This window comes from Mauremys reevesii, linkage group 3 (assembly GCF_016161935.1).
Source record: "Mauremys reevesii isolate NIE-2019 linkage group 3, ASM1616193v1, whole genome shotgun sequence".
In the NCBI taxonomy this organism is placed as follows: domain Eukaryota; kingdom Metazoa; phylum Chordata; order Testudines; family Geoemydidae; genus Mauremys; species Mauremys reevesii.
In genome coordinates this window covers 73,679,819-73,691,855 of record NC_052625.1, presented here as the reverse complement: position 1 = coordinate 73,691,855, position 12,037 = coordinate 73,679,819, and positions in this window count along the sequence as shown.

Here is a 12,037-nt window from a genome sequence, read left to right as displayed (position 1 = left end):
TTGAGGTATTCCTTTCACCCTTTTTCTTTAACTAAAACTCTTCTTTTAAGAACCTGATTGATTTTTCCTTGTTTTAAGATCCAAGGGTTTTTTGGATCTGGGCTCTCCAGGATTTGGTGGGAGGTGAATCAGTCTCAATCCTGCCAGGAAAAGAGTGATAAAGACTGGGGAAATATCTGGGGGGAAAACATAGTTTCCAAATGACTCTCTCATAAATGTTTGTTTAAACTATTTGGTGGTGGCAGCTACTAGATATAAGCTGATAAATAAGCTTAGGGCTTATCTCATGCAGGTCTCCACATCTGTACCCTAAAGTTCAGAGTTGGGGTGACACCTTGACACAGGGGAATTTTAGTTGGTAAAGTTCTTGTGATTTCTGTCTGCTCACTGAATGTTTCTAACAAACAGCAAATGGTAAAAGAAGGAGTTTCAAGTAAATAAAGGAAAACAGAGGCTGTGCCGAACTGGACCTTTCTTCAGCCACTCATATGTGCAGAGATTTGTGGGCTCTGCTGCTATTATAGAAACTTTATTTGTGAGTTCACCAATATTGGGGAACATTGCATAGGCTGAGTGAGAAAGCAAAACTATTTGGCTTGATCTACACTGAGGGGAGGGGGGGATCGATCTAAGATACGCAACTTCAGCTATGAGAATAGCGTAGCTGAAGTCGACATATCTTAGATTGACTTAGAATCACTTACTTCACGTCCTTGCGGTGCGGAATCGACGGCCGCCGCTCCTCTGTCGACTTTGCTTCCACCTCTCACCAAGCTGGAGTTCAGCAGTCAGTGGGAGAGTGATTGGGGATCGATTTATCATGTCTACACTACCCGCGATAAATCAATCCCCAATAGATCGATCTCTACCTGCCAATCCAGTGGGTAGGGTAGACATACCTTTTCAGTGGTTGACAGAGTGTGATTTGTCATGTACAGAACTGAAAGGGATCTTTGTGACTGCTCCTGTCAGCCTATTTGTGTTTCAAAACTCCTTTCATATTGCACCTGGATACTAGTGCTCACAGATTGGCAATCGTATTGACACAAGAATATAAGGACCATCTTTGAAGGTGCCAGAGGAACAGAATTTTAGTTTGGCTGTGTCAGAGACTGAGTGCAGTTGTAGAAGCTGAGGCTGGAAGAAATGTGACACTCGTGCATACCCCATGAAGATAGAATGTGAGAGAAAGTCTGTCACAATTTAGCTACTCCACAGAAACTTTCCAAAATATGGAGTCTCAGTCATGTAATCCATTTAATCTTGTTATTTGTAACCTAGAACTGCTTTTATCCATCTGCCTGTTGTAGAACTGATAAATGAAATTGTTTTTAATTGTTCACTTTATTAATGTAACTTCATAAGTAAAGTTTTATGAATGAAACAACATTCATTCATAAAAGCGGTTACCCCAAGAACTGGCCAGGCTAATTGACAATAAAAATGCTTGTTAAGAGCCAGAGCTGTTCAGTCAGCTGCCCTTGTAAGTTTCACTATCAGTCCAATTCCTGCATAAGACTTGCACTGTTTCAGTATTGTAACTTCTGTTCACCATTTATTACACTTGACTACATTGTAACTTCTGTTTACTGTTTGCCGTCCACTACACTTGTCCATATTGTAACTTCTGTTCACTGTTTGCCATATCGTAATTCAAACCCCATTTTAAAACTCTCACTCCATTTTGTAAAAGCTTCCTCCAACCTTCATTTTTGCAAATCCTGCTGTACTCTTATTAGTTTAGGTTAGATGTGTGACTGAGGTATGTATGGATGATGGAATCAACCTCCAGCCCCAGCCTGTCCTGATGAAATAGAATTCAAACACCACTGGCTGAAGATGCAGACAAGATCCCTAACAAAGTAAGAAGAGTCCACCCTAAAAAGAAAAGGTACAATAGAAGGAAGATCAAAGCGAGGTCCCAGGCTGAAAGTCACGCCTGCAATTGAGGGGTGATCAATCACCAAACCCAGAGGCAGCATGACACAGCAAGACCTATAGACTCTGGATTCAAACAAAAGCCTACAAAAAGGATGGGTGAGATGGAAGACTTTGAAGGGTAACATTCTATTGTCAACATGGAAGGGCATTGGCGGATGCCCAACAGAGACCCAGCTCGTCCTTGTGCCCGGCTTTCCTGGCCAGTTAGCTATGAACCCAACCTGCAAAATCAAGCCACGAACTCAAGCTATCTTCAGGATTGGTAACTATGCAGCAGCTGCAGAACATCTGATGGATGTGTGTGTGTGTGAATGTGTGTGTGTGTGTATAGGTATTAGGTATAATGTGTGTGTGTGTATAAGAATTAAGATATTAGTTACTGGTCATAAATCAAATTATCATAATAAATGTGGCATCTTTGTCTTGCCCCATGAAAAGATCCTATGTAGTTTTGTCTGTATAACACTGTTAAACACTGATGAGGGGCTTAAGAAAAAACAGTTGATCTGAAACTCCCTCTCATGTTGAGAGTTGTTAGTTGAATTGTTCCGGCTCCTTACTGTGGCCACATAATGCATGGCACCTCAACACAGGAGTAAATTCAGATCACTTCATAATAGCGAGGAAAATAGCTTATGTTGCCACTTCCTGTAATGTTTAGTCATTAAACTTTCACTAACAGAACAGTGTTGTGGTTCTCAGAAGTGGTGCAGCGCATCACAGCGAGGTTGCTTTGTATCTGACATCTCCACAGGATAAGTGTGAATGATTTGCACAATATAATATTGAAGAACATCAAGCACCTGCTCTCTCTAGTGACCAATAGTAAAAATTGCAGGTTTCTCTGTATAATGCAATTATTATATGGCAGATATAGCTAAATTTCTGCTCTGAATTACACCAGAGGATATATGGAGTATTTCCACTGAAATCAGTGAAGTTATTCCAGATTCACATTGATAACTGAAGCAGAATCTGTTTCAATGTCTTTACATTTGGGACTTTATTGTGCTGGTCAAATGTGTATGGTTAATGATTTTTCTATTCTGTAACACACACACACAAGCAGGGTAAGGGGGCAGCATCAGACAGAATGGCTGGCTGTGCTCTCCCTACCATGACAGAGCTCTGAGGGGCAGGAAGGAGGATAGGGGAAACACAGGGACATGCCCAGAGGATGGAATTTCCTGGGATTTCCCCATGTTCTAGAGCTCGGACACAAAGAGCAAGCCAAACAACCCCATAGGCAGGGTGCAGGTTACGAAGGGGTGTGGGATGCGAGGAGGCAAGCAACAGCTGGTAGAGTGTGAGTCTCCCCAACAGGCAGAATGTTACAGATCAAACACTTTTGGTCCAGATCAGAGACAGCGCCAAAGGCAACTGAGAGCTCCCCCTGCAAGGAGGATGTATGCAGCATGGTAAGCATCTCCACAGGTTTTAGAAATGGATCATGCCTCAGTTTCCCCAGAGTGACTACGGCCAAAATTCCATTGAATGATGGGGAAACTGAGGCATGTCTCAGGGAGGCTGCAGCCAAGAATCCAGCTGAAATTGGGCAGCAAATTTAGGGAAACTGAGGCATGGGTCAAGGTTGCTGTGACAAAGACTCCAGCCAAAATTGAAGAAACTGAGGCACAATCTGGGGTGGCTGTGGCCATGATTGCAACTACAGGCAAGGCTTATCTTATGCGGGGGTTCTGTTCTGCACTTAGCGCGTAAAGTGAAAACCGTGTATTCTCAAAATTACATCCCCAAGCCCTTTAAATCCCACCCGCAGCTCCAGCGGCCGGGCCGGGGCCAGCATTTAAAGGGCTCCACTTGGCTCCCCGCCACAGCAGGAAGCCCTGAGGAGCCCTTTAAATGCTGGTCCTGGCCCGGCCGCCGGAGCTGCGGGAGGGATTTAAAGGGCTCCACCAGGCTTCCCGCCGCGGTGGGGAGCCCGGAGGAGCCCTTTAAATCCTGCCCACAGCTTTGGCAGCCGGGCTGGGGCTGGCATTTAAAGGGCCCGGAGCTCCACAGTGGCTGGAACCTCGGGCCCTTTAGTTTGCCCCAGGGGCTACCAGCCACCTCCGCAGCTGGGAGCCTCCTGAGTGATTTAAAGGCCCTGGGACTCCCAGCCACAGCTGGTGCCCCAGGACCTTTAAATCTTGAGACCACGCCTCTTCTGCTTGAGGCCACGCCCCCCGGACCCCGGCTGTACAGCGTAAAGCTGAAATTGCACATGTTAAATGCGTGTAAGTTGCGACAGACCTGTACTATGGAGTTAGGTCGACATAAAGCAGCTTACATTGACCTAACTCTGTAAGTGTGTACATTACACATGCTCCCACCAATGTAAGTTCCCCAATACACTGACCTAATAACTTCACTTCCACGAGAGGCATAGAGCTTGCATCGATGTAGTCAGGGTAACACAGTGTCTGTGTTGAGACTGCATTACTTACATCACCTGTCAGCTCTGCTCTGAGCTCTCAGCTGTGAGCTCTGCTCCCACGCGCTGACAGCCCAGGCTGTGAGTACCTGGCAACGGGGCTCACAGCTGAATGCTCCACACGGAGCCAAGAGCCCAGGCTGTCAGCCCCCCACATTGCCCCACTTAAGTTGGTGCAAGCACTGCTGGTGAGGACCGCACCACTGGCAGAAGGGAAGTGTGGATATGAAAAGACACAGTAATGACTGCAGTGGCTGTACATTGACCTAACATAGGGCAACTTAGGGCTAGTCTACACTTACCAGCCGGGTCGACGCGGTGAGTTTGACTTCTCGGAGTTCGAACTATCGCGTCTAATCTGGACGCGATAGTTCAAACTCCGGAAGCGCCGTGGTCGACTCCGGTACTCCACCACTGCAAACGGCGGTGGCGGAGTCGACCTTGGAGCCGCGGACTTCGATTCCGCGGCGTCTGGACGGGTGAGTAGTTCGAACTAGGGTACTTCGAATTCAGCTACGCTATTCACGTAGCTGAACTTGCGTACCCTAGTTCGACCCCCGCCCTTAGTGTAGACCTGCCCTTAGGCTATGTCTACACTAGAGACCTTACAGTGGCACAGCTGTACCACGGCAGCTACACCGCTACAAGGTCTCCCATGTAGCCACTCTATGCTGCCGGGAGCGAGCTCTCCCGTTGGCAGATTAAACTGCCCTCAACTAGCGGCGGTACCTATGTTGATGAGAGATCCTCTCCTGCCAACGTAGCGCTGTCCACTCTGGCGCTTCTGTCAGTGTAACTTATGTCAGTCCAGTGTGTGTGTTTTCACAGCCCTGAGTGACATAAGGTTTGCCGACAAAAGTGCTAGTGTAATTATAACCTTAACTGGGTAGAGTAAACAAGGCCTATGTCACACAGGGTGCACAATTTTTCCACAGTCCCGAGCAAGATAGCTAGGTTGATCTAATGATGAAGTGTAAAATGGGCCTTACTGGCAAAGGGTAGCTGCAGCTCACACTGGTAGCTGAGGAACAGCCATAACCGCCTATTACTCCTATCGACTGAATTACTCCTTTAGCTCATGTGATTGAGACCTGTGCTGGGGACCTGTCAGGCCCTGGTTCACATTCTTGCAGACAGTCATCACATTTGCACAGGGCGGAATTTCTTTGTTTTTCCATTTAAAAGAAACCCAACTAATTCTATAGAAAACCTAAATTAAAAAGTTAAAGCTGCAAAGCAAGGCACTCAGTCTTAGGAAATACTGGAAATAAGGCTGCCTGGGCAACCATATTACCTTTACCTTGTGTCTATCCATTATGATATGGGCTTCAGTTACACGATCACATACCATTTCTCACTCCCACCTCCCACACACACAGATATTCAAGCAGCTAGCCAACCCTTACAATGGAAATTTGATATGTTTGAATCAAAGTTGGATGTGGCTTCTTCAGAAATGTACGGTTCTTTGCTCCGGTGTTTTGGGGGGAGAAGTGGGGAGAAGTGAAAGATCTTAGGGAAAATATTAATGAAGCAAAACTGCAAAAGGAATACTAAATCTTTGGCCTGGTTTTTAATAAATATATGCTTCGTGAACACCAGAAGACTGAATTAATGGGAAAAACATGATGAAATCTATCAATATAAGAACCTTAGAAAGCTTTAGCTAAGCAGCTTTAAATTGTTTAAATCCATATGATACCAAATAGTTCCCATCATATAGCATAAAATAACCAGGGATGGAGTATCTCCAGAGAGAACTCTGGCTTTCTGAAGTTCAAATGTTACTGCTACCTGTCTAGCTTATGCTGTGTTGTTCAGAAGCAATCTACTATGCAGTCAGGGTATCTCTCCGCTGTAAAGGGAAACTTACCAGACAGATAGTCTATTTCATTATAAAATGTATCAGTACCGGTTTCCCCAACTCTCTGCTTTCCTCAACTTTTCCCAGTAAGGGAGAGGGTTAGAAGCTGCCTCTGTTTATCATGTTGCTTTATTTCAAACACAAACTCCGAGGACGTTGTAACAGCAGAGTGAGATCACAGGGTTTATGAGGTGATTAGGACTCTGGGATGCATGTTATGGCAGTGGTCATCAGATGGCGCTATTAGCCATTTCCCATAATCTTTCAAGTTCTGTCTCAAAACACGTCAGCAGCAGCCAGTCTCTCTCAGAAATGCTGTAGTGTTGGGGGAGGAGGGATGTTTACGATATGGTTTTCTTGTGGGGAGCAGTTCCAAACAGCACAAGTTTCCTCTCTGCCTTAATCACTCTGAGTCAAAGCGCAAGGTGCAGACTGGCTTCCTGGGAAGCAGACATTGGTGTTTGGGCTGAGATATCTAAGTGCTTGGGTAGTTTTTGTGGCAACCTCTGGTCAAGGACCATGTAAATCAATAGTCTATGCTAAGACAATACCCGAAAGTCAGAACTTTGAATTGTACTGCTCCACACCCCATCTCTTTCTCTGGGCACCGTTTCAGCCATGGAGGTCAGTGCAGGAGTTCATAGGTAGGGCCTTACCAAATTCACGCCCATGAAAAATGCTTCACAAACCATGAAATCTGGCCTCCCCCATGAAATTTGGCTATTTTGGAGGGGATTTGCGGTATTGCTACCCTTACTTCTGCATCACCTTCAGAGCTGGGTGGCCAGAGAATGGTGGCTGCTGGACAGGCACCCAGCTCTGAAGGCAGCATCACTGCCAGGAGCAGTGCAGCAGTGATGGTGGCATCATATGGGGGCAGTTGTCACTTTTTGGGAGTGGGGAGCTGGGATGGTCTTATAAGTGGGTGACTTGGGTGGCTGCCCAGGGTGCCATGGTCAGGGGGCACTGTTGTCATCCTCCCCCCCACCATACACACACAGGCAGCCCAAGGCCCCTTTAACACACAAGCTCTGGGAAGGGGCAGGGTTGGGGGGAGCCCCGGCCAGGGGTTCCTACCATGCACTAGGTTCCAGCTGCTAGTCCCGGCCAGGCTGAGGAGGGACGGGACTTCCTCTTCTGCTGCACAGGCCACTCCCAGGACCAGATCAGACACATCTCCACCAGCAGCACAGCAGTAATGGCAGCAATACCATACTACCCTCACATCTGTGCTGCTGCTGGTGGTGGCTCTGCCTTCAGAGCTGGGCTGCCAGCCAGCAGCAGTGGCAATATTACAACCCCCTCTCCCATGACTCCCTTTTGAATCGAGACCTCCACGGTTACACCACCATGAAATTTCAGATTTAAATATCTGGAGCCATGAAATTTAAGATTATTTAAAATCCTATGACCTTAAAATTTATCAAAATGGACCATGAATTTGGAAGGATCCTAATCCTAGGATTTTATGGAAGACACATCTCTGGTGCATCTCTGCGAGAATGGAGCTGTGTAGCTAGTCCATACCTGCTACAGGCGCCTGACCTGCTAGTAGCAGCCCTGCAACCTACTGTGTACAAGGTGTACACAACACCTTCCGGCACACCTCACCAGGAAGCCAATTGAAGGGGGCTGTTGGCCCTTACTGAAACTGAGGCTATGTCTACACTAGAGAGTTTACAGCAGTACAGCTGTACTGATGCAGCTGCATCACTGTAAGATCACGTAGCCGCTCTATGCCAATGAGGGAGAGCTCTCCCGTTGACATAATTAATCCACCCCCAACATGTGGCAGTAGGTATGCTGGCGGGAGAAGCTCTCCTGTCGGCATTTCGCTGTCCACATTGGCACTTAGGTCGGTGTAACCTACGTAGCTCAGGGGCTTGGCTTATTCACACCCCTGCACGACATAAGTGGTAGTGTAGACCTAGCCTAGTGGATTTTTGGTTGTCCTTCTCCCAGTACCAGGGGAAAGGGAAAGGGCCGAAGAGGAGTCTGGATGCTCGGAGTGATAGGTCTAGAGGGCCAATTGGGAGAGGCCAGCACTCTAAGTCAGCCGGGTTGATAGGGTGGGCAGGCCAATGAGGGAGTTGAGAGCCTAGGGCCTGTCCTCTATGTGAGCTGGGGCTTCCAGGGAAGAGTAAGGCAGAGCCAAGGAGAGAGCCACAGCTCAGAGCTGGGGGAGCCAGAGCAGCAGCCCAGAGCCGGGAGCTGGAGCAGCAGAGACCAGCCATGGGGGTTGGATCAATCATCCATTGCTTTTTACATTGGTCTGAACCACATATGCTCCAATCAATTTACAGGTGGTTCCAACATCCACACTTCTATTCCTTTGACGCTACAGGGTCCTAGAAGGGGCCCTTTTCTTGTCATAATGAGCTGCATATTAATAACCATTTTACCAAGGTACCTTTAACCATCCTTTTATTAAAACATCCTTTATCCCTCTTGTAAATTTCCTGAGAACCTGGGGCCTCCCAAGTGAATTGCCCATTGCCCTCCTGGTGTCACTATCTGTAGTTTTGCCTCCCCCAAATCGTCTTGTCCAGCATATCAGAACAAAAGGGAGTGTTTCAGCCTAAAATGAATTGTCTTTTCCCCTGGAGCTACCCGCTTAGGCATGTCATTCTACAAGGGAACACACTTGGGCTTACTACAGTTAAATAGCAGGCTGTCCGTTCCCACCCAGCGACAACCGTATTCACCTGGGTAGACTTTTATTCCTCCCACTAATAAATTCACTCTCCCACCTCCCCCATGTATACATAGGGACGGTGATGTTGCCACCACAGCGATATAGATTCTGTAGTCACCATTTTACTTTCTTTGCAATCCAAACCATGATACATTGCCAGTTCTTGCTCATACCCACATTACTATTTACTTAGTCCAAGTCCATGCCTTTCCATTTCAGTTTTACTGAAGTGGGATCATATCCATCCAAGGGGCCTAAAAGAGTGATTAGTTCTCCTGAGATGTTGGGATCAGCAGTAATGTTGAGGGTGTTGTTCATTTTACATTACACTGTCATCCACGGGAAGTCTCCCCACGCCTCAAACACAACAGGTTCTGGATTCACACCACCAAAGGAGGAGCTCTGCAATCCAAACGCCAGCAAAAACAGCACATGGGAGTGCATTGTCTCCAAAATCTTCCAGCATCCACACAATTAGCAATCGGAAACACAATGCAAAACAAAACTTCTGCTCTCCCTCTATAGTGGGGGTTGTACATTAACATTTAAACTAAATTTATTAACTTGTACTCGGATCCAGCTGGACTTGAGTTTCATCCCTTTAATCCTTTCTTGAGACTGGGCTCTTGAACGTCTCACTGTGCTCTGAGCGCCCTCTGGGGCTTCAGCATGTGCAATGATCTTAATTTGTTTGGAGTTGCTCAGGGCTATCCCCTGTCCAGCATTTCAGCTGTGTGGAGTGAAAGCATTTTAATGTGGTTTTCTTCCCCAACCAGATTTCTAGCTGATAAGCAGTGGGACTTGCTTTATTGCAAATTTTAACAGGTCCTGCCTAGACTGGAGTGTGACATTATGAGTATAATATAATATCTCATTGAAAGATGACAGGGCCAGAAAGAGTTAATTAACTCACCTCACGGACTGACCTGACTCATGGGTGAACCTTAAGGACTGGTTAGAAAGATATGTAAATGAACAGAGCTTTGAAATGCAAGTCTGCATTGTTAGAGGTAGAAGGGTAAATGTTTGCTCAGGTTTTGTGACGTAAGCAAACAAGTCTTGTCTATTGCTATAGTTTTAATTCAAAGATCAAAAAAGGAATATTAACATTTATGATGATACTTGAGTGAAATAGTATTATTGTCTATGTGTCTCTTTGAAGGTTGTGGTAACCTGCATCTGAACTGTTTAATGGATAAATTAACCTGTGCTAATTGCCAGGATGTTTAGAAGTATAGTTAAGCCTATTGTTTTCTCAGGCCAAGGCTGCTGGAAATGTATAAGAACCCTAGGACAGGATCCTACTTCATCTCAGATCTGCTTTTGGGTTTCAAGAGGGGGAAACCTTAAGCCACAAGGATTGAGATCTCCAGTCATTTACTGGAGCCACCCTTAATATGGACATTGGACTATAACCTATGGACTATTTCTGAAAGGACTTTTGGCAACTACAAGCTCACCTCTACTATGCATCTAAACCTCAAGAATTGAATTCAAGTCTGTATGTATATTGATCTTTTAACCAACACACTCTCTTTTCTTTTTTAATAAATTTTAGCTTAGTTAATAAGAATTGGCTATAGCGTGTATTTTGGGTAAGATCTAAGTTATAATTGGACCTGGGTATGTGGCTGATCCTTTGGGATCGGAAGAACCTTTTCTTTTATATGATGAGATAAGATTTTCAGGAATCATCATTATATGTTTGACAGGTATGTCTGGACGGAGGCCTGAGGCTGGGCACTTTAAGGGAACTGCGTTGTTTGGACTTCTAAGTAACCAGTGAGATACCATAGAAGCTGTTTTGTGCTGGTTGGTAAATCTAAGTATTGAAATAACCACCAGCGTTTGGGGTTTGTCTGCCCCGTTTTGTTTGCAGTTCACCCTGATTGAGTGATCTCAGCTGGCTCCCACCGTCACATGGAGTTAGAGCTAGAGTGGGGGCTCTCTCTTTAACCAGTTGGTACATAACCATATCCCCTCTCTGCTACTCCTGGGGATTCAAGATTAGACCCATTCTCTGATCCATTTTTCAAGCATTGGCTCCTAGGGCCACAGCAACCTGCCTATGAGTACTAGCAACAACTTTTAACAGCTGTTGCATCCACTGGTCTGTAAGGGCCTGTGGTTGCAGGTTTTCAAGCGGTGTCCCATCTACCCACCATTGAAAAAACTGAAAAAACCTATTCCTTCCCCACCCAATAACACAGGTCTGGATCTGTCTGGCATGGCTGATACAGAACTATTTGAAAGGCAGGTGAGCTTTGTCAGAAGCAGAGAAATTCTTGTAACCCACTTTTCAATTTAGTGGTGGAATTTTAATACCGAGTTCCTGGAAACCTTCCCAGGAGGGATGGTAAATTGATAAATTAAACAGTAACAAGTCACCAGGACCAGATGGTATTCACCCAAGAGTTCTACAGGAACTCAAATGTGAAATTGCTGAACTAATAACCATGGTATGGAACGTATCATTTAAATCAGCTTCTGTGCCAGATGACTGGAGGATAGCTAATGTAACACCATTATTAAAAAAAAAAATTAAAAAGGCTCCAGAGGCGGTCCTGGCAATTACAGGCCAGTGAGCCTAACTTCAGTACCAGGCAAATTGGTTGAAACAGTAGTAAAGAACAGAATTATCAGATACACGGATGCACACAATTTGTTGGGGAAGAGTCAACATGGTTTTGTAAAGGGAAATCGTGTCTCACTAGAATTCTTTGAAGGGGTCAAAAAGCATGTGAACAAGGGGGATCTACTGGATATAGTATACCTAGATTTCCAGAAAGCCTTTGACAAGGTCCCTCACCAAAGGCTCTTAAGCAAAGTAAGTTGTCATGGGATATGAGGGAAGGTCCGTCTCATGGATTGGAAACTGGTTAAAAGATAGGAAACAAAGGGTAGGAATAAATGGTCAATTTTCAGAATGGAGAGAGGTAAACAGTGGTGTCCCCTAGGGATGTGTACTGAGACCAGTCTTATTCAACATAGTCACAGATGATCCGGAAAAAGGGGTAAACAGTGAAGTGCAAAATTTGTAGATGATACAAAACAATTAAGTCCAAAGGAGTCTGTGAAGAGTTACAAAGTGATGTCATAAAACTGG